Source organism: Argopecten irradians, chromosome 12 (assembly GCF_041381155.1).
Source record: "Argopecten irradians isolate NY chromosome 12, Ai_NY, whole genome shotgun sequence".
Taxonomy (NCBI): Eukaryota; Metazoa; Mollusca; class Bivalvia; order Pectinida; family Pectinidae; genus Argopecten; species Argopecten irradians.
The window spans coordinates 40,132,102-40,155,743 of NC_091145.1; the positions used below are offsets into that span (position 1 = coordinate 40,132,102).

The window sequence follows — 23,642 nt, forward strand, 5'->3', positions numbered from 1 at the left end:
GTGAGTGGTTAAGATATCCTAACATATTACATGTACTACAAGCCCACTACCACCTCTGGGGCCGCGGTTGGTGAGTGGTTAAGATGTCCTGACATATTACATGTACTACAAGCCCACTACCACCTCTGGGGCCGCGGTTGGTGAGTGGTTAAGATGTCCTGACATATTACATGTACTACAAGCCCACTACCACCTCTGGGGCCGCGGTTGGTGAACGGTTGTATTACATGTACTACAAGCCCACTACCACCTCTGGGGCCGCGGTTGGTGAGTGGTTAAGATGTCCTGACATATTACATGTACTACAAGCCCACTACCACCTCTGGGGCCGCGGTTGGTGAGTGGTTAAGATGTCCTGATATATTACATGTACTACAAGCCCACTACCACCTCATGGGCCGCGGTTGGTGAACGGTTGTATTACATGTACTACAAGCCCACTACCACCTCTGGGGCCACGGTTGGTGAGTAGTTAAGATGTCCTAACATATTACATGTACTACAAGCCCACTACCACCTCTAGGGCCGCGGTTGGTGAGTGGTTCAGATGTCCTGACATATTACATGTACTACAAGCCCACTACCACCTCTGGGGCCACGGTTGGTGAGTAGTTAAGATGTCCTAACATATTACATGTACTACAAGCCCACTACCACCTCTAGGGCCGCGGTTGGTGAGTGGTTCAGATGTCCTGACATATTACATGTACTACAAGCTCACTACCACCTCTGGGGACGCGGTTGGTGAACGGTTGTATTACATGTACTACAAGCCCACTACCACCTCTGGGGCCGCGGTTGGTGAGTGGTTAAGATGTCCTGACATATTACATGTATTACAAGCCCACTACCACCTCTGGGGCCGCGGTTGGTGAGTGGTTAAGATGTCCTGACATATTACATGTACTACAAGCCCACTACCACCTCTTGGGCCGCGGTTGGTGAACGGTTGTAGATTCCTAGACATAGTACTACAAGCCCACTACCACCTCTGGGGCCACGGTTGGTGAGTGGTTAAGATGTCCTAACATATTACATGTACTACAAGCCCACTACCACCTCTAGGGCCGCGGTTGGTGAGTGGTTAAGATGTCCTGACATATTACATGTACTACAAGCCCACTACCACCTCTAGGGCCGCGGTTGGTGAGTGGTTAAGATGTCCTGACATATTACATGTACTACAAGCCCACTACCACCTCTAGGGCCGCGGTTGGTGAGTGGTTAAGATGTCCTGACATATTACATGTACTACAAGCCCACTACCACCTCTGGGGCCGCGGTTGGTGAGTTGTTAAGATGTCCTAACATATTACATGTACTACAAGCCCACTACCACCTCTAGGGCCGCGGTTGGTGAGTGGTTAAGATGTCCTGACATATTACATGTACTACAAGCCCACTACCACCTCTAGGGCCGCGGTTGGTGAGTGGTTAAGATGTCCTAACATATTACATGTACTACAAGCCCACTACCACCTCTAGGGCCGCGGTTGGTGAGTGGTTAAGATGTCCTATAACATATTACATGTACCACAAGCCTACTACCACCTCTGGGGTCGCGGTTGGTGAGTGGTTAAGATGTCCTAACATATTACATGTACTACAAGCCCACTACCACCTCTAGGGCCGCGGTTGGTGAGTGGTTAAGATGTCCTGACATATTACATGTACTACAAGCCCACTACCACCTCTAGGGTCGCGGTTGGTGAGTGGTTAAGATGTCCTGACATATTACATGTACACAAGCCCACTACCACCTCTAGGGCCGTGGTTGGTGAGTGGTTAAGATGTCCTATAACAAATTACATGTACCACAAGCCTACTACCACCTCTTGGGCCGCGGTTGGTGAGTGGTTAAGATGTCCTATAACATATTACATGTACCACAAGCCTACTACCACCTCTGGGGTGGCCGTTGATGAGTGGTTGAGATGTCCTGACACATTACATGTACTACAAGCCCACTACCACCTCTAGGGCCGCGGTTGGGGAGTGGTTAAGATGTCCTATGACATATTACATGTACCACAAGCCTACTACCACCGCTAGGGCCGCGGTTGGTGAGTGGTTCAGATGTCCTGACATATTACAATTACTACAAGCTCACTACCACCTCTGGGGCTGCGGTTGTTGAACGGTTGTATTACATGTACTACAAGCCCACTACCATCTCTGGGGCCACGGTTGGTTAGTGGTTAAGATGTCCTAACATATTACATGTACTACAAGCCCACTACCACCTCTGGGGCCGGGGTCGGTGAGTGGTTAAAATGTCCTTACATATAACATGTACTACAAGCCCACTACCACCTCTAGGGCCGCGGTTGGTGAGTGGTTAAGATGTCCTATGACATATTACATGTACCACAAGCCTACTACCACCTCTTGGGCCGCGGTTGGTGAGTGGTTCAGATGTCCTGACATATTACATGTACTACAAGCTCACTACCACCTCTTGGGCCGCGGTTGGTGAACGGTTGTATTACATGTTCTACAAGACCACTACAACCTCTGGGGCCACGGTTGGTGAGTGGTTAAGATGTCCTAACATATTACATGTACTACAAGCCCACTACCACCTCTGGGGCCGCGGTTGGTGAGTGGTTAAGATGTCCTGACATATTACATGTACTACAAGCCCACTACCACCTCTGGGGCCGCGGTTGGTGAGTGGTTAAGATGTCCTGACATATTACATGTACTACAAGCTCACTACCACCTCTGGGGACGCGGTTGGTGAGTGGTTAAGTGAACGGTTAACATATTACATGTACTACAAGCCCACTACCACCTCTGGGGCCACGGTTGGTGAGTGGTTAAGATGTCCTGACATATTACATGTACTACAAGCCCACTACCACCTCTGGGGCCGCGGTTGGTGAACGGTTGTATTACATGTACTACAAGCCCACTACCACCTCTGGGGCCACAGTTGGTGAGTAGTTAAGATGTCCTAACATATTACATGTACTACAAGCCCACTACCACCTCTAGGGGCCGCGGTTGGTGAGTGGTTAAGTTAAGATGTCCTGACATATTACATGTACAACAAGCCCACTACCACCTCTAGGGCCGCGGTTGGTGAGTGGTTAAGATGTCCTGACATATTACATGTACTACAAGCCCACTACCACCTCTAGGGCCGCGGTTGGTGAGTGGTTAAGATGTCCTGACATATTACATGTACAACAAGCCTACTACCACCTCTAGGGTCGCGGTTTGTGAGTGGTTAAGATGTCCTGACATATTACATGTACTACAAGCCCACTACCACCTCTAGGGCCGCGGTTGGTGAGTGGTTAAGATGTCCTATAACATATTACATGTACCACAAGCCCACTACCACCTCTAGGGCCGCGGTTGGTGAGTGGTTAAGATGTCCTGACATATTACATGTACTACAAGCCCACTACCACCTCTGGGGCCGCGGTTGGTGAGTGGTTAAGATGTCCTAACATATTACATGTACAACAAGCCCACTACCACCTCTAGGGTCGCGGTTGGTGAGTGGTTAAGATGTCCTGACATATTACATGTACTACAAGCCCACTACCACCTCTAGGGCCGCGGTTGGTGAGTGGTTAAGATGTCCTATAACCAATTACATGTACCACAAGCCTACTACCACCTCTTGGGCCGCGGTTGGTGAGTGGTTAAGATGTCCTATAACATATTACATGTACCACAAGCCTACTACCACCTCTGGGGGGCCGTTGATGAGTGGTTGAGATGTCCTGACACATTACATGTACTACAAGCCCACTACCACCTCTAAGGCTGCGGTTGGGGAGTGGTTAAGATGTCCTATGACATATTACATGTACCACAAGCCTACTACCACCGCTAGGGCCGCGGTTGGTGAGTGGTTCAGATGTCCTGACATATTACAATTACTACAAGCTCACTACCACCTCTAGGGCCGCGGTTGGTGAGTGGTTAAGATGTCCTATAACCAATTACATGTACCACAAGCCTACTACCACCTCTAGGGTCGCGGTTTGTGAGTGGTTAAGATGTCCTGACATATTACATGTACTACAAGCCCACTACCACCTCTAGGGTCGCGGTTGGTGAGTGGTTAAGATGTCCTATAACCAATTACATGTACCACAAGCCTACTACCACCTCTAGGGTCGCGGTTGGTGAGTGGTTAAGATGTCCTGACATATTACATGTACTACAAGCCCACTACCACCTCTAGGGCCGCGGTTGGTGAGTGGTTAAGATGTCCTAACATATTACATGTACAACAAGCCCACTACCACCTCTAGGGTCGCGGTTGGTGAGTGGTTAAGATGTCCTGACATATTACATGTACTACAAGCCCACTACCACCTCTAGGGCCGCGGTTGGTGAGTGGTTAAGATGTCCTATAACCAATTACATGTACCACAAGCCTACTACCACCTCTTGGGCCGCGGTTGGTGAGTGGTTAAGATGTCCTATAACATATTACATGTACCACAAGCCTACTACCACCTCTGGGGTGGCCGTTGATGAGTGGTTGAGATGTCCTGACACATTACATGTACTACAAGCCCACTACCACCTCTAAGGCTGCGGTTGGGGAGTGGTTAAGATGTCCTATGACATATTACATGTACCACAAGCCTACTACCACCGCTAGGGCCGCGGTTGGTGAGTGGTTCAGATGTCCTGACATATTACAATTACTACAAGCTCACTACCACCTCTGGGGCCGCGGTTGGTGAACGGTTGTATTACATGTACTACAAGCCCACTACCATCTCTGGGGCCACGGTTGGTTAGTGGTTAAGATGTCCTAACATATTACATGTACTACAAGCCCACTACCACCTCTGGGGCCGGGGTTGGTGAGTGGTTAAAATGTCCTGACATATTACATGTACAACAAGCCCACTTCCACCTCTAGGGTCGCGGTTGGTGAGTGGTTAAGATGTCCTGACATATTACATGTACTACAAGCCCACTACCACCTCTAGGGCCGCGGTTGGTGAGTGGTTAAGATGTCCTATGACAAATTACATGTACCACAAGCCTACTACCACCTCTTGGGCCGCGGTTGGTGAGTGGTTAAGATGTCCTATAACATATTACATGTACCACAAGGCTACTTCCACCTCTAGGGCCGCGGTTGGTGAGTGGTTAAGATGTCCTATGACATGTTACATGTACCACAAGCCTACTACCACCTCTGGGGCTGCGGTTGGTGAGTGGTTAAGATGTCCTATGACATATTACATGTACTACAAGCCCACTACCACCTCTGGGGTGGCCGTTGGTGAGTGGATAAGATGTCATATGACATATTACATGTACCACAAGCCTACTACCACCTCTGGGGCCGCGGTTGATGAGTGGTTGAGATGTCCTGACATATTACATGTACTACAAGCCCACTACCACCTCTAGGGCTGCGGTTGGTGAGTTGTTAAGATGTCCTGACATATTACATGTACTACAAGCCCACTACCACCTCTGGGGCCGCGGTTGGTGAGTGGTTAAGATGTCCTATGACATATTACATGTACTACAAGCCCACTACCACCTCTGGGGTGGCCGTTGGTGAGTGGTTAAGATGTCCTGACATATTACATGTACTACAAGCCCACTACCACCTCTAGGGCCGCGGTTGGTGAGTGGTTAAGATGTCCTATGACATATTACATGTACCACAAGCCTACTACCACCTCTTGGGCCGCGGTTAGTGAGTGGATAAGATGTCATATGACATATTATATGTACCACAAACCTACTACCACCTTGGGTGTTTGAGTGGTTAAAAAATCCTTACATATCACCACAAGCCCTTCACTTCTGGGGCAATGGACAGTGGCTAAGCGGTTAAGATGTCCTGACATATTACCAAAAGTCCTTCACTCCTGGGCCTCGAGTTTGAATCCAATGTTGGGCAGTTCCCAGGCACTGACTGCTGGTTGGTGGTTTGGCCCTTGCTTTTAATAGGATATTCAATCAAACAAACCAGACTGTTACTGGAGACTTCATACAGAATCTGACGTCTATTTGTACCAGACTTGTTTACAGTCACAATAACTGGGCCGTGAGTTTGAATCACATGTGGGCCAGTTGCTAGGTACAGACCACTGGTCTGTGGTTTTTCTCTAGATGCTCGGGTTTTCCTCCGCCTTCAAACCTGGCATGACCTTACATGACCCTGACTGTTACTGAGATAAAAAAACGTACTGTATACAACTTATATAGTACAACCGACCTGTATATAAAGACAACCCTCCTTGCCAGCCGATAAATTACTGTTAAATTCTGTGCGACTGTGAGACTTAAAAAAAAAACAGTATTCAATTTTCAATTAAGAATATGAGACATTACAAGTATGATATAAAATAAGGACCAAGGAACTGTAAATAGACATGCGGGGATTTGTGTAAATAGAAAAGAGGATCCCGCCAAACCACAACCAAACATAAGGATCTTAAGGATTAAGATAAAGTAACATTAAGGAAAAGGCGCAACTGAACATCAATGATTACGAACTATTCAAGGTGGTCAAGAGACGAAATCGTCTAACTAACAGACCGAAGCCAGGTAGAGCAGGTAGTAGAGTACATGAATTGGATCGTGAGTTATTGATTACAACTGTACATACAAATGATAATATGAGTATTCAAATGAAAGTATGATCATATACATAGTAAATTAGGATGTATAAATGAAGCCAGAAAATATGAATATCGTACCTATTTAGTCAAGGGAAAGCAATACCTCAGTAAAAGATATCAATCTAATTAAAGTATATGATTTTAAATGAGTGTTCATTTCCTATGAGATTTTATGAAATGATTCCTAGAAGTTTTAATATTTGCGAGCCATGACAAGCAAAAATAAAAAATTCTATACAAGTTTCATAAAATTTCATATGAATTAAACACAAATTTAAGATAATTTTTATCACAGAAGTACAACAACGTACGAAGAATCCAGAGGAGGCAGCTGTTTTGTCACAACATCCTGAAATCCTGACATCAAATCATGACGTCATCAGGTGGATTATGTGATGAAATGATATATCATCAATAGAAATTGATACCCATTCAATGAGAAATCTCTGGAGTACCCAAACACAAACCATTGTCCTTTGGTCATTTACCTTGTAACTGTCCCTCATTGTTTTGGAACTCACAACTATATTTCACTAAAAGAAATCAATATTTTATCAATCAAACATCACCAAGAGAAATCAATAATCAGTCATCAAAAAAAATCAATATCTCATCAAGAAAAATAAACATTTAATAATGGAAAACAATATCTCATCAAAAGAAAGCAATATTCAATCAATCAAAAACAATATCTTACCAAGAGAAATCAACAATCAATCATCGAAAAATCAATATCTCTCCATGAAATCAATATTCAATTAATCGAAACAATATCTCACCAAGATATGCTGTTTATACTGTTATATGTTATAAACAACACTCTATATCTTATGTATTTTGCTATATTACATAGGAAGAAAACTCATATAGGCTGTGCCTGTTGTTTAATCCCTTTTCAAATATATTTGAAATAAAATTTGTTGAAATTAACGCAAAAAATCTAACCAAGAGAAATAAATATTCAATCAATAGAAACCAATATTTCATCAAGGACGTATTTATAAATTCTTGATTTCATCAAGAGAAACTCGTATAAGATAAAAAGGAAACATTTGTTTAAGGGTTACCTCCCCTTGTTTAAAAAATCTTTATCTCTGACTAAACGTAGTAGTCTGGCCTTCCTTCCTTCCTTTGGTATCTTGGTAAATGTCTGTTAAAAGTGTCAGTCTCTTCTCTTCAGTGGTTTGATTGCTAATGTAGTGAAATTGGACTGGGTAAGACATTGGTGACCAGGTAGCACAGTCGGTAGAGCATTCGCTAGTATTTGGAGGTCTGGTTCGAATCCTGGTATGGCTGTATTTTCTCCTCTACACTATATTGAAAATGTATTTCGATTTTTTTTTCACTTGTGCTAGTATCATTGAGTTGATTCAGAAACAGAAATACATAGAGATTGGAAACTCCTTCTTTGTCTATGTTGACAGGCAGATGGACCTCCAGTTTATAGCCATTTCCTCTTGGCTAACTACTTTTAAGTGTATTCTTTTAAACATGATGTTTTTGCATCAACACAAAGTTTAAACATTATATCATGGTTTGATGTGATCAGTTTTCCCAATTGATGTTATTTAATATGACTTTTGAAAGTATGAAAATGAGTAATTTTACCTGGTTTTTCGAAAATCTGGCATCCAAAACCGGAAGTGCATTTTGTTTTATTAACATATAAGTTAAAATATTATTTTTTCTTTCCAAAATCATACTTAAACCATCTGAAAATTATTAAACTTTTATAACATATCAAAGTTATTCTGCTGTATTTAACTATTTAAGAGTTAGAGGGACATACAGAGGTACATCTGCCTATCGTAAAAATGGCGAAGTTGCCAATCTCTATATATATATGTTTCTGGTTGATTAGAATGTCAAGGATTTCGACCTCAAAACAAAACTTTGAGAAGGTACACAAAATGTAGTCACCACCGACCATTTAAACATCCTTGGACCTATTGCTTAATTTTTAATTTCCATGATAAGGGTCGCTTCAACTTCGCTAGCCAAGGGTATTAGTCCATTCTCTTACCACTTGGCTAGCGAAGTTGGGGTCACTTTTGCACTCTTCTCCATAGTTTCAGAGTTATGTCCCTTGTCATAGCATAATTTAGAACCGTGTTTGATGTTCAAAATGGTTGACTTTGGCCTATTTTCAATATTACTTGAACTGGACAAAGTGTTTGTAGCTTATTCAAATGTAGAACTGATACTTAAATTCTAGTTCAGACTCTAAAGCTTTGAAAAAGGAAAATAAAAATGTGTCTTCTGAATGAGCAAGACGATAGTGCTCATAAAATATAATTTAACCTCATCGGAATACAATGTATGTACCTTAAATTACTAACAATGATATCCCAGTCTTCCATGAATATGATTCATGTATAATTTGGTATTTAGTCGCCAATAAGTGAATAAGTGTGGACTAGGTAACATTTTTGAGAATTCAGCTCCTGGTTTGACCTTGAAAGGACCTGTTCTACTATTTTATAACCTATAATCTTCTTGCTCTTTCCTAAGACACCCTTTTGAATTTCTACCCATTGCTTGGTGTCCTTGTATATTACCCAAAAGGATATGCTCCTGTGTCATGTTTATATAGTTAATTATTGGTTATCAGTGTACGTTAGTTTTAATGGTTGTCGTCAATGCCTCGGGTCAGTATGATTATTTTGTAGACAATCCATCGTATACATCAAGAACTTGAAATCAATGTGTTTACAACTGGTGAGTTCTCTGATGAGCATTTAGAAAAAAAAACTCAGTTATAATTTTAATATCGATCTGTGGTCAGTACCTGTTCTGTAGTCACTGTCTAATCCGCTAAACCTGCATATATTATTAGGCTTTTTATATATATATTTAAAAAAAACTAATAATCTAGGCAGGTTAAGCCAGAAACACACATATATACATGGTTTAACGGACTAGACACTGTCTTGCTGAGTTTTTTAAAAAGTTTTTCACATGTTTAACCCGGCGCAACATATTCATTTTATATTAGTTTGTATTTGTAATTTAGTTTGTAGAAGCTCATGACATTAGGAGCATAGTATTTTTTTTGTTACCGTATATCGTAGTTACATATACATTTTGCGTATGTGAGGTGGATCTACATGTACTTGAGAAAAAGAACAATGTTACAAATATTTATCTTATTTATTTATTTATTTACATAAAATTACAGCCGAAGCATGTTTAGAAACAATAGATATAAAAAATGTAGGTTTAGAATGGTATGGTACAGGGAGGTCCATCGTAACATTCCCGGTTCACAGCTTTTTGGAACTCTCCTCTGGATTTTTTTTTTTTTTTCGGGTTTTGACACGTGCGCGGGAAACATGCGCAGAGCAGATACTGATGGTGGTTCAAGGTTTGAGTGAGTGCAGTACGCTTGTGAGGGTTTTGTGGTGAGTGGGACGTTATTCGTTTTGAAAACACTATGTAACTAATGACATCAAGGTTTCATTTAACGTTGGCATATTTATTATATAATCTTGCTGGCATAAATCACGATTTCTCGCCAGACGGAACTTTACGATTTGGAATCGAGCCAACTTTATTCAAAATGAAACTGGGTGTTCAACTCGGGATGACATGCACACATATTGCATTAGTTCATGGATGTTGCATGCATGTGCAACTTAAAATCGTCACAGTGAAAATGTATATGCATGAAGTGTTTCCAGAATAGAACTTGCTTGTACAAATTTTCGCACTAAGAATTTCGGCAATGTTGAGGCTTTTTAGCATTCATTATAAAGTTAGTTTATTCTATAGTATTTAGTTTTAATTAATTGTTTGATAATGAAGTTAACTTACATTTATATCAACAATAATACTTATATATAATTAAGCTATTAATGTCTTTATTAAAAATCTGCCTATTAATTATCTTTATTAAAAAACTGCCTATGTCCGGTTGTTCAAAGGATGATTAGCTCAAGGATTTATAAGTGAGAAGGATTCGTGACAGTCTCTTTATACTACTTAACACCACGCGAGACGCCTATGAACCGGGAATAAAAACCGTTTTTCTCAACAAGCACTTGTCTTATCAAGTCAAACGAAACACCAATGTAAAGTTTATTAAATTTCACAACGTTTATTACTTGCTTTAAGGGCGGAAGATTTAGAAGATATGTCTTAAATTTTCGTTAAAAAATACGACTGCTCATAAAATGACGGCCCCGCTTCAGAAAGTAAGACGGTAACCCTCGCACCCGCAAGCTACATCAAAGGCTGCGTCGGCGGATATCAAAGGGAAAAGGTCGTCGCCCAACGTCACGGTCAGTGAACAAACACAAAAGCTCCTGTCTTGTACTCCCCCAAAACCCAGTGTGACTTATCCTTCTCATATACGTCCTTGATTAGCTTAATCACATGGTTAGATCTAGCTGCGATGACGTAGCTCTGAAAATTGCTGCAAAATTTGTGATTAGTATCTTCACTGGAATCAGCTAGTAAGTAAAAAATGGAGTTTCTAACAATCTAATAAAATTTTGTAAAATTTGTATCAACAGAAATTATTTTATATTGATTTGAAAATTGCTATTGAACAACTGGAACTTGATAGCTAGAAAATGGCGAAATATTGGCCACAGTGAAATATGGACACCCGCTAGTCCTACTTGGAATGCTTTTCATTGGCTATTCATTCATTGTGACATCATTACTTGATGCCGTAATTGCAACCAGAGTCTGCAAAAGTAAAAATTTCTTGGACTCAAACTTTAGACTTGCTTCATATGAGCTCTTAAATTCTTAAAATAGAAAGATTACTGAATTAGCTGTTTGAACTAAATATTGTTAATAGTAAACTGAATGTAGATGTATCTTGATGTTTTAAAATATATATTTTTTGATTATATGTATACACATTATATGATGTGCAGATTTGTACATCAGTAATTTTTCAGGGTATTTTGGGAAAAAGTTTTGAACAAGAGTTGGGAATTTTTAATCGCCAAAAGAGGGGTTTTAGGGAAAAGTTACCCTATACTGAACATGGTGTTACAGGTAAATAAATATTGTAAAGTTGTTTCACAAAACAATCTTTTATTAGGACAGCATTTTTTTTCTCAGCATTTTGATTTGGGAGTTTTTATTTGTAATTAGGAAAAATAAAGGGGATTTGGCATTGGGAATGGGGTCGTTTACCAACCCCAATTATATAAGGAGAAAAATCACCGTACATGTATATATATTTCTATTTCTGAAACCCGTCTAATTTCAAATCCATTCAATAATGCACATGTATAATAATGTACCCTGACTTCCTAGGTGATATTAAAATGGTCATTTGACATAGCTTAAGGTCAAGAATTATGTTGCTTTACATATTCTTAAATGTCATCATGACTTATTTTTACGAGCAGGTGCTGAAGGAAAAGCCTCGACTTGCTAGTCTGTCAAAGTGAAGAAAACTTATGGCCTGTAAGTATAATATTGCTATAGACTTGTCGTTTTTATGGTCAATCATAGGGCTGTAACGACCAAGTCATGGTAGGATATATATGTATTACGATATTTGTCTACGATACATTACATTTTAATATGATGAAATATATGATTTCAACATGACAAAAAACCTTAGATAAGTAAGTAAAATTACATAACATTTTTTATATAATTATAAATTTTGAAATTTCAACAGGAAAATAAGATTGAAATTGAAACAAAAATGTTGCCAAACAAGCAAAAAATAACTAGCTATTAGTGTTGGGAATCGGTTGAAATCGGTGAGCTTATATCATGGCGCGGCGTCCGTCGTCCGTCCGTCCGTCAACATTTCCTTTAAATCGCTACTAGTCATAGAGTTCTGCATGGATTGAAACCAAATTTGGCCACAAACATCCTTGGTAGAGGGGGAACAGAACTTGTATAAATTTTGGCTCTGGTCCCCCGGGGGCAGGAGGGGCGGGGCCCAATAGGGGTAATAGAGGTAAATCCTTTAAATCGCTACTAGTCATAGAGTTCTGAATGGAATGTAACCAAATTTAGCCACAAACATCCTTGGGGGAAGGGGAACAGAACTTGTATTAATTGGCGAGGGTCACCTCGCCATTGTGATCGTGGTTGCAAAATTCTCTTACAGTCAATTTCCTCAATATGATTGGCTTAGAAATTGCTCGCAGATACTAGCGCTCCTAGCGGCAGTGTATTCAACAACTTTGATTTTACCGGGAATTTTAAATAGCAAATTTTGAATATGAAAGTTACTGAAATAAGCGTATCTGTAACGTTGAAATAGGAATAGTATATTACGGCTTTCATATCCTTACTATATACACTATCCAAAAGATCTTCTGTTCGAAAATGTTCACATGAATTGTTTACAAAGTATCTAGACTTTTCGTCCCCAAAATGGTGTTTACAATGAATGACGACGTTTCGTCCCAAAAATGCTTCGCTCCAAAGCTGGTTCCCCCCAGACGTTTACTCCCTATTAGTGACAGTTATCCCGCAACGGAAACAAATGATATCGATACTTCACCTCGAACATCAAAATTGATACCATAACGAATTTTGTAATTTGAATCAAATTTGTCTCGGAGCAAATACATTTCATGGCGTAATGGAGATGCATTTATCACGGCTGTGTTCAGGATGACATGGACGTAAAACTACAATTGAAGAAAGACAACTCTAACAAAATTTTGGACAAACTTGGTCTACTGATGAAATAGCACGTGACAGACGGTGAACATTTTGTAAGTATCCAAGGTGGCGTTATCTTAAAACTAACAGCAGTTAATAAGGTATGAATATTTATCACATCCATAATTATCGATAATTTCATAAGCACATGTATAAATATTGGATTATATCTATATATATACTAAAGCACATTCAGAGATTACCACTAAACCATACTTTTAAAACATTTTAGTTATTTTCACCACAGGAGCTTGCCGTTCTGATCATATACATACAGCTTATTCATTAAACTAGGTAATACGAAGTAAATTTTTGGCCGAATGACATAAATCATATATGGAATGTTCATATAACTCGAAGTGATATTTTTGGACTACTAGATCGACGAAAATGCTGATTCCTTTTTCATAATTCTTCTGTAAAACGGCACTTAAAAAGCTGTTTCAATCTGTAACAAATGTAGAGAAAACTGTTAATTGTTTAGCAATTATCCTGAGTTATATTTTACCAAAAAGCATCAGAGATTAGCAATTAAAACTTACATAAACATATTCCCGACTCTCACTTGCATTGTGTGATCACTCGAGCGGAACTAATCTCTACCACCTGGCACAGTCTTACAAATGCAATCGCACAAAAGCCCACATGATCACTGTTTTTACTGCAATTACATCTTATGTAAGTTTTTTTTTAACTTTTTACTCAACAAAATAGACTTTACGCTTTTCATGATCAGCACCATCATTTTCTGTATAACTTATTAATTGACCGCTGTACCCATGCATACGTGTGTAAATTTATACTTCTTTGTGCACATTATATAACAAATGCTATATTACAATCAATTTATGAAGGACGAAACTCTTACATGTAAGAACAGGAGGACTGAAGAACAGCGGTAATTAAACTTCAATAATATTTCCTCTATGCTGGTATTGCTATTTATGATTAAAATGTTTAATTATATGATATTATCCTTTTCAGTAATTACTCTGTTAATACATTTATTGTTTCCTTATGTTTTATAGAATGTCAGCATGCATGTATCATTTCAACTGGAAACAGTCTAGGAGAAGAATTGTGTGAACAAAAAGAAATAATTTTCAAATGTGGAAGCTTAATATTGTAATCATTTTCAATCCGAAAATAATTACTATAATCATCTTCAAATTCCTTATTGTGAATTTAACTGTAATATGATTTAAGCATATACCTGATATTTGTTTATATTCTATGACATGTACATGCTTGAAATGAAATGAATAAATAAATAAAAGATTATTTTAATTTAAAACACAATAGTACTTTAGCTGTTTATATTTTTTGTCAAAAACATATTAAGCTTATCGTTAATAACACACTAATCATCACCTTCGAGACAATTTAATGAAAATCAATTAAACATTAATTTGTATCTCACAGGTCCTCTTATGTTTTCCCTGCCTTGACTATCAATGTTCCCTGATCACTCTGAAAGTAATGATTTTACCTTTTTTTCGGTCACCACATGAACTGCCTTTAAATCAATCACACCAATGAGACATACATTTACTGCATTCATTATAACACTGCAAGGCAATTCGGCAAGATCAGCGAACATCGTTGTTTGATTTACCTTGAATATCTACATGCACAGTATGGTACCGTAACAGGAGAGGAGAAAATGTAGCGGCCAGACCGGGATTCGATCCCGGGACTCTCCGAACACTAGCCGAGTGCTCTACCGACTGAACTACCTGGTCATCGATAATCGACCCAGTCCAGTCCCGCTACACTCCTCCCTCCTTTTTTGAAGACATACAAGATCCTTTCAAACGCCACAACCGTTGGTTATTTAGTTGGGTGCCAATTCTGTAACAGGAGAGAAGAAAATGTAGTTCTTCCGACTGAGCTACCTAATCACCGATAATCAACCCAGTCTTGATCCCGCTACAAATATTTATCTGGTTATTTTATCTCCCTTCCTATTTTCTATAAAAGTGGTAGTTTCTGCTCCTGCTTAGCGCTCAGCATAACGGGTGTGGGACGACTGGTTTGCTCGTTGTCAGTATAATGTGACCGGGTGGGATGTGTTGCCTGGTGCCTTCGGCGGCATGCTTCAGTGATACCGCAGTCTTCCAAAACACGCACCTCGCACGACATACACGCAACACACCGCATACATGGGAGGCCGTCCTTACATGACCATAGCTGTTAATAGGACATCAATTAATCAAACAAACAATCCTATTTTCAATCTACCTTTATGACTTAGAATCTTACGTGGTGGAAAAGAATATTTTGTCTTACAAATCTTGACAAATTATGCACACTGTGATTGTTGCAAGCTAAACTACGTATCTGCTAGCTGATTGCTGTTGATTGTTAATGATCTCAAACACACTAATTACTTATTGTGCCAATTTAAGTAAATATATTCTACTCTTTTCAAATATTCTTGATTACTATTCATGTGTAATATCTCAAAACATTGACATGTGCACGGAGTACGGCGAACCAGACCGCCCATGTTTTGGACATCTGCTAGATATTTCAGTTTCAGGTTACGGTCGCCAATAAAAGAAAACAAACACAATGCGGTTTTCATATGTTATTTCTTCTAGATACAAAACTTTTTGTGCAAGTTGTCAAGCATTTATGGGGAATATTTTGCATTGAAATTGTCGCCTTCATACATCGGTTTTTGGGACTCCCTGGACATTGTTTTTCCCCATTTTTTTGATGCGCAAAATATATTGATTGTAGATTTTTTAAGCATTTTCAGCCCTAAAAAAGTACCTGCGCAAATTATACCAGTTTTTACGGTATATGATATTGGAATGTATCCCAAACTTTTTATCATATTATTTGCCAAAAACACTGTTATGATATCAGAAATATCTGATGGTCTACAACAAATGTTACATGAATTTTAACAATATTGCATAACATGGAAATTAGAACTTAATATCAGAAAGATAAAAATTGTGATATTCTCAAGATGTAAATCGGTACAACAACACCAGTTGATGTTATGGAATACAGAATTAGATTTATAAAAATTGTTTACATATCTAGGTACAGAAAATAATGTTAATGGTAGCATTTTTAAAGAAAGGGAAAAAACCTGCCGAACAAACAACTAAATCGGTGTTTGCTATTTATAAGAAATAAAGGATTGTATCTCTTCCTGTTCATCTTAAACTGAAAATATTTGATTCACTTGTAATGACAGTTTTATTATACTCATCAGAGGTATGGGGATTTGAAAATAAAAAATGTAGAAAAATTCATTTGTAATTTTGTAAAACGTTCCTGAAGTTAAGAAAGTGTACAAACAATTTCATGGTCTATGGTGAGCTAACAAGTTATCCGGTTTGAATTGAAGTTCGGATACAATGTATATCAATCAACTTGCTGTTTTACAAAAGAATAATTACAAAACTTGTTAAAAGTAGACCAATTGACCAATTTATTAAAAAATCACATGATGATATTGATAAGTCTTCTAGAGGACAGACATATTCTATATTTAAGACATTTTGGCATAGAAAAGTATGCCTCTTGTCTTTCTCTGCTGCAAAACAATACTTGTTAACTGATACTGTGGTCCCAGGAACTTGATGGCAATAGCTATATATAGTCATTAAGAATGGATATTTTCATTAACATCAAATTAACAAGGAAAATGCTAAAGGTGTTATAAAATCATTTGACATATAACATCATAGGAAATATTAGAATGGGCTTCAAAGATTTTAGTATGTGTCTCTTATTTTACACCTTGGTGTCCAAGGAATCCTCAAAAGTCCAAACTGGAAGGAACACCAGCCAAATTTATTTCTTATTGTACAAAACTACAGTAGTATTGACCTTAGAAATATATTCCTCCTATCATCAAGACCGAGCCATTTAGTACTTTCAGTACTTTGATTTTGGCTCTGGTCCCCTGGGGGCATGAGGGGCAGGGCCCAATAGGGGAAATAGAGGTAAATCCTTTAAATCGCTACTAGTCATAGAATTCTGAATGGAATGTAACCAAATTTGGCCACAAACATCCTTGGGGGAAGGTGAACAGAACTTGTATAAATTTTGGCTCTGGTCCCCCTGGGGCAGGAGGGGCGGGGCCCAATAGGGGTAATAGAGGTAAATCCTTTAAATCGCTACTAGTCATAGAGTTCTGAATGGAATGTAACCAAATTTGGCCACAAACATCCTTGGGGGAAGGGGAACAGAACTTGTATAGATTTTGGCTCTGACCCCCCGGGGGCAGGAAGGGCGGGGCCCAATAGGGGATTTAGAGGTTAATATTAAAATTCCTTCAGAAAAGAAACAATGAACCTGTATTCAGAACATTACTTGGCATTACAAACCAGGTGAGCGATACAGGCCCTCTGGGCCTCTTGTTTTCCTTGATGTATAAATAAGTCTCATAAAAATTTGCTTCAAAGGCTTCAGATTGTGACAAATCATGCTCATCTGAACGCTCTTCAATTTGTCTAGACCCTTAAAATTTGAAATGATATGAGTGACAACCACATACAAGGGAATGATTTTAACAAGTTGCATATAATTAGCTATGATTTTTAGGTCATCTGACCCGAAGGGTCAGGATGACCTATAGTCATCATGATTCGTCCGTCGTCGTCCGCCGTGCGCCGTGCACCGCCGTCGTGCGTAAACTTTTTCCTTTAAAACGCTACTCCTCCTTAACCGCTAAGCGGATTTCAACCAAATTTTGTTCGAAACATCATTGGCCAAGGACAGTCATATTTTACATAAATGAGCCTGGTCGGACCCCTAGGGGCTGAGGGGTGGGGCCCCAAAAGGGCAAATTTTCTTAATTTTAGCTTTAAAATCCTACTCCTCCTTGATCCATGGATGGATTTCATCCATATTTTGTGTGAAACATCATTGGCCAAGGACAATCATATTTTATATAAATGAGCCTGGTCGGACCCCTAGGGGCTGAGGGTTGGGGCCCCCAAAGGGCAAATTTTCTTAATTTTAGCTTTGAAAACCTACTCATCCTTGGATGGATTTCATCCATATTTGGTGTGAAACATCATTGGGGACGGACAATCATATTTCATATAAATGAGCCTGGTCCGACCCCTAGGTGCTGAGGGGTGGGGCCCCAAATGGGGAAATTTTCTTAATTTTAGCTTTAAAATTCTACTCCTCCTTCATCCTTGGATGAATTTTATCCATATTTGGTGTGAAACATCATTGGGGAAACACAATTATATTTATATAAATGAGTCTGGTCTGCCCCCTAGCGGCTGAGGGGTGGGGCCCCAAAAGGGCAAATTTTCTTAATTTTAGCTGGCCCACTTCCTGTTTTCAGGTTTCGGTCTCCGATCTCTATGAAAATTGGTCTATAGGGGTTTTAATTGATGCCGAACAACATGCAAACATTTTTTCGTAAAGATTTTGGTATTCCAAGATGGCCGCTGGCCCACTTCCTGTTTTAAGGTTTCAGTCTCCGATTTCAATGAAAATTGGTCTATAGGGGTTTTAATTGATGCCGAACAACATGCAAACATTTTCGTAAAGATTTTGGTATTCCAAGATGGCCGTTGGCCAACTTCCTGTTTTCAGTCTCCGATCTCAATGAAAATTGGTCTATAGGGGTTTTAATTGATTCAGAAGGGGGAACTTTAGGTAAGGACAATCACATTTTATAAAGGACCTAGGTAAGACCCATGGGAATAGTACGACGTAGGTCCAAAATGGGAGCTTTGCTGAAATTTGGCTTTAAAATCTGACTCCTCCTTAAACTTATATTAATCCTTGAATTGGTTACAACCATATAGGGCTACCAAGTTTGTTCAACAAATGACATTTACCTATTTCAGAAACTTACATATTCAACTAAGGAGTTCCTTGTATTGTTTATATTAATCGTTAACCAATACTTTATACTGTGACTTTGTTTTTTGTGCCATGAGTCAGATGACCGTTAAGGCCCATGGGCCTCTTGTTTTGGATGTTTTACTGATCAGCGAACTTTATACTTTGGTTAATCATGGTGTCGTAAACTTCCGATGAAACTCGATTTCAAATTTTTACTCGAAAAATTGATCATACACCTCGAACCAGTGATACTCGACGAACTGGATTAACTGGAACACCACTACTTGGCACTAGTGGGAATAACATCCGGAAAAATTAATCTCTTGTTGAGATCTACCTCCAGCCTCCAGTCCCCTGCCTGGCTGATAATAGCGGTTGATTCCTCAGATCTGGATGTCCTTGTTTCACCTTACATTACAAACCTAATCTGCGTATATTTGGACCTTGGTTGACTGGACCTGACACTCTTCCGTTCTTTCTCCAAAAGATCAGCCAGCTCCCTAAGGACTTGGTTGTGGCGCCACCTATATCTCCTCTGTGACAAGGCCACATGGCAGGTGGTGAGTATGTGTTGGAAAGATTTCTGTCCAGGATAGAACCCGTGGTTCTGTGTCCCACTTTGTCCAGGCCCCCTGAACATCCAGTTCTACTACTGTGGTCTGTCTTATTCCTCTTCTTCCCTACTTCTTATATCCTTCTGTACCAATGAAAGCCTGTGATATCAGCTTTCTTCCAGAGGGTGTGTTTTGATGTCCCTAGGCCCTGTCTTCCTACTGAAGTTGTTCGCACAATATCTTTGTGACGCAACCGTCTCTCCGCTTCGACTGTCTTGTATGCTGACCATTTTCTGCCAGTGGGTACTTTTACACCTGCTAGCTGCACCTTGTCATCCTTTGACTCTTTTAAGGTCATGATGAGTCTTCCCTTGCCTGTTTTGAATTCTTCAACTAATAAAGAGAGAGGAAGTTGGAGTTTTGCCTTTCTGCTGTATAGACTACCAACCACTTCCTCAGGTGCCGATTGATGATTCGCTCCATTCTCTCCCCCGTTGAAGTTGAGATCTCATAGAGCATCAGAGGCCAGGCTATGTGTGGCAAGAGACCATTCTGATACATCCAGGCTTTGAACTTTCCTGGTAGACCTATTTTGTCTATACGTCTCATTCCTTCTTGGACCTGTTCAATTCTTCTGATGTAGCCTTTGTCTCCTAGTGATTCATTAAACCACTTGGAATTGCCTGGTGTTTCTTCTCTTCTTTATTATGAGAGATCTTTACTTCCTGGGTTTGAAGGTCATTCTTTCCCAAGATGCTGTTTCTTCTAGGGCTGTCAGTATCCATCTTGCCTGAACATGGGTGTCTAGTGATGGTCAGATCATCCATAAAGCCTCTGTTTGGAGGCTGCCTGATGTTACTGGATGTCTTTGGGCCTCTTGTCTTCCTTTCTCCAGCTCGGATGATCATGTTCATACCCATTACGAAGAGGATAAATGAAATGGTACACCCACTTCCTTTTGCAGCTTGTAGAAGTTGTAAATGTCTTGGTTGTAAAGCGAAGATGTATTCTGCTGAAGTAGCTTTAGATCAGTCTTCTGAAGTGCTCTGGAATATGGTAGTGTTCCAAGGCCTCCTGTATTAGCATATGTGGGATGGTTCCATATGTGTTTGTAAGATCCAATCATACACAGAGTGGTCTTTCTTGTTGACCTTGGCTTCCCTGATTAGTTGCGTTATGATGCTGGTATATGGTCTATGCACACTGAGAGTCCAGGAATTCATCCCTTCTGTACCGGTGCATCAATATACTGGTTCTCTGTCATGTATGTTGTAGGCCTCCTTGCTAGAACAGAGAAGAATATCTTCCCTTCTACGTTCAGTAATGAGATGGTGCGAAACTGATTGATGCACTCATTATTGATTTCCTTTGGTACGAAGCAGTCCTCAGCCTTTTGCCAGCAAGATGGTATCTTTCCTTCCCTTGATAATTATGATGCGACTTTCAGTAGCATCCATATATGCCTCAAAATCTTCAGACAGTTCTTGAAGACCTTGTAAGGGATTCCACTGGGCCCGGGTGCTGATCTTGATCTAGCTTTCTTGACAATCTCTTGGACCTCCTTCCTTGATCAGTGCTCCAGATAACTTTTTTGACCTGGGAGTTTTGTAACCCTCTGACAAAGGGCAAGGAGTTTTCAAGTCCTTCCTCTCCTCTTTTTCCTTTGCCGTCGCCTGATTGCTTTGGTACAAGAAAAAAAGGACACAGTGGGGCCCAGCAACATGTCTAGTTTTTAGCCCACCATCATCAGATGGTGGGCTATTCAAATCGCCCTTCGTCTGTGCTCCGTCGTCCGTCCGTAAACAATGCTTGTTATCACTATTTCTTAAAAACTACTGCAGGGATTTTGTTCAAACTTCACATGGAGGTTACCCTTGGTCCCTAGTTGTGCCATACAGGTTTTGTGGCTGATCGAAAAAACAAGATGGCCGCCAGGCAGCCATCTTTGATTTTGGCAGTTGAAGTGTGTTATCGATATTTCTTGAGAACTACTGAAGGGATTTTGTTCAAACTTCACATGGAGGGTACCCTTGGTCCCTAGTTGTGCCATACAGGTTTTGTGGCTGATCGAAAAAACAAGATGGCCGCCAGGCAGCCATCTTTGATTTTGGCAGTTGAAGTGTGTTATCGATATTTCTTGAGAACTACTGAAGGGATTTTGTTCAAACTTCACATGGAGGGTACCCTTGGTCCCTAGTTGTGCCATACAGGTTTTGAGGCTGATCGGAAAAACAAGATGGCCGCCAGGCAGCCATCTTTGATTTTGGCAGTTGAAGTTTGTTATCAATATTTCTTGAGAACTACTGAAGGAATTTTGTTCAAACTTCACATTGAGGTTACCCTTGGTCCCTAGTTGTGCCATACAGGTTTTGAGGCTGATCGGAAAAACAAGATGGCCGCCAGGCAGCCATCTTTGATTTTGGCAGTTGAAGTTTGTTATCAATATTTCTTGAGAACTACTGAAGGGATTTTGTTCAAACTTCACATGGAGGGTACCCTTGGTCCCTAGTTGTGCCATACAGGTTTTGAGGCTGATCGGAAAAACAAGATGGCCGCCAGGCAGCCATCTTTGATTTTGGCAGTTGAAGTTTGTTATCAATATTTCTTGAGAACTACTGAAGGAATTTCGTTCAAACTTCACATTGAGGTTACCCTTGGTCCCTAGTTGTGCCATACAGGTTTTGAGGCTGATCGGAAAAACAAGATGGCCGCCAGGCAGCCATCTTTGATTTTGGCAGTTGAAGTTTGTTATCAATATTTCTTGAGAACTACTGAAGGAATTTTGTTCAAACTTCACATTGAGGTTACCCTTGTTCCCTAGTTGTGCTATACAGAATTTGAGGCTGATAGGAAAAACAAGATGGCCGCCAGGCGGCCATCTTGGATTTTGATAGTTAAGGTTTGATATCCCTATTTCTCAAAAAGTACTGAAGGGATCTTTCTCAAATTTAATATGTAGGTTCCCCTAGGGCCCTAGTTGTGCATATTGCATTTGTGGACCGATCCGTCAACAAGATGGCCGCCAGGCCGCCATCTTGGATTTTGATAGTTAAAGTTTGTTATCGCTTTTTCTCAGATAGTACTGAAGTGATCTGTCTCAAATTTCAAATGTAGGTTCCCCTAGGGCCCTAGTTGTGCATATTGCATTTTGGGACCGATCGGTCAACAAGATGGCCGCCAGGCAGCCATCTTGGATTTTGTTATTCAAAGTTTGTTATCGCTATTTCTCAGAAAGTACTGAAGGGATCTGTCTCAAAATTCATATGAAGGTTTCCCTAGGGCCCTAGTTGTGCATATTGGGATTTGGGACCGATCCGTCAACAAGATGGCCGCCAGGCAGCCATCTTGGATTTTGTTATTCAAAGTTTGTTATCGCTATTTCTCAGAAAGTACTGAAGGGATCTGTCTCAAATTTCAAATGTAGGTTCCCCTAGGGCCCTAGTTGTGCATATTGTGATTTGGGACCGATTGATCAACAAGATGGCCGCCAAGGAGTCATCTTGGATTTTGATAGTTGAAGTTTGTTACCGCTATTTCTCAAAAGATACTGAAGCGATCTGTCTCAAATTTTATATGTAGTATGTTTGAAAAAATTTAAAAAGTAGAGAAAAGATCCATCTTTCCTTTGACAGATATAGATAATTCTTTGGTGGGCGCCAAGATCCCTCTGGGATCTCTTGTTTCTCCTTTAAAGAACATCTGTACCTGTTTTTCAAACGATTCTGTGTGCTGAAGCACCTCTCACATTCTACACTGGTCAAACACACCGTTGTTGGATTGACTTTAACATGCTGTCTTTTAGATAATTTAGCAACAATGTCGTCTAATATCCCCTGAAGGATTGAATGACTTTCGCCGTCGGTTTACTTTGTCTATCTCGCTAGTTCTGTCATTACAGACGACAGATCACGTCTCGCATCACGATCTGATCACAGTCACTGAAATGTCTTGCAGTAGTACTAAAAGCGGAAAGGATTGA

General features: G+C 40.1%; 1 protein-coding gene and 1 long non-coding RNA gene across 2 annotated transcripts in view; both read left to right on the plus strand.

Moving 5' to 3' along the window:
* Positions 1–9,735: 9,735 nt before the first annotated feature.
* Positions 9,736–23,642, plus strand: part of LOC138305167 (uncharacterized) — a 38,786-nt gene continuing 24,879 nt past the window's right edge. The window contains exons 1-2 of the mRNA XM_069245586.1: positions 9,736–10,024; positions 11,993–12,050. The gene's annotated coding sequence lies outside the window, so the exon portion shown is untranslated. The remainder of the gene's footprint in view (positions 10,025–11,992; positions 12,051–23,642) is intronic.
* LOC138305166 (uncharacterized) lies at positions 12,311–14,573 on the plus strand. The gene is made up of 2 exons (XR_011205667.1): positions 12,311–13,952; positions 14,303–14,573. It is a non-coding gene; the product is annotated as an uncharacterized lncRNA (long non-coding RNA).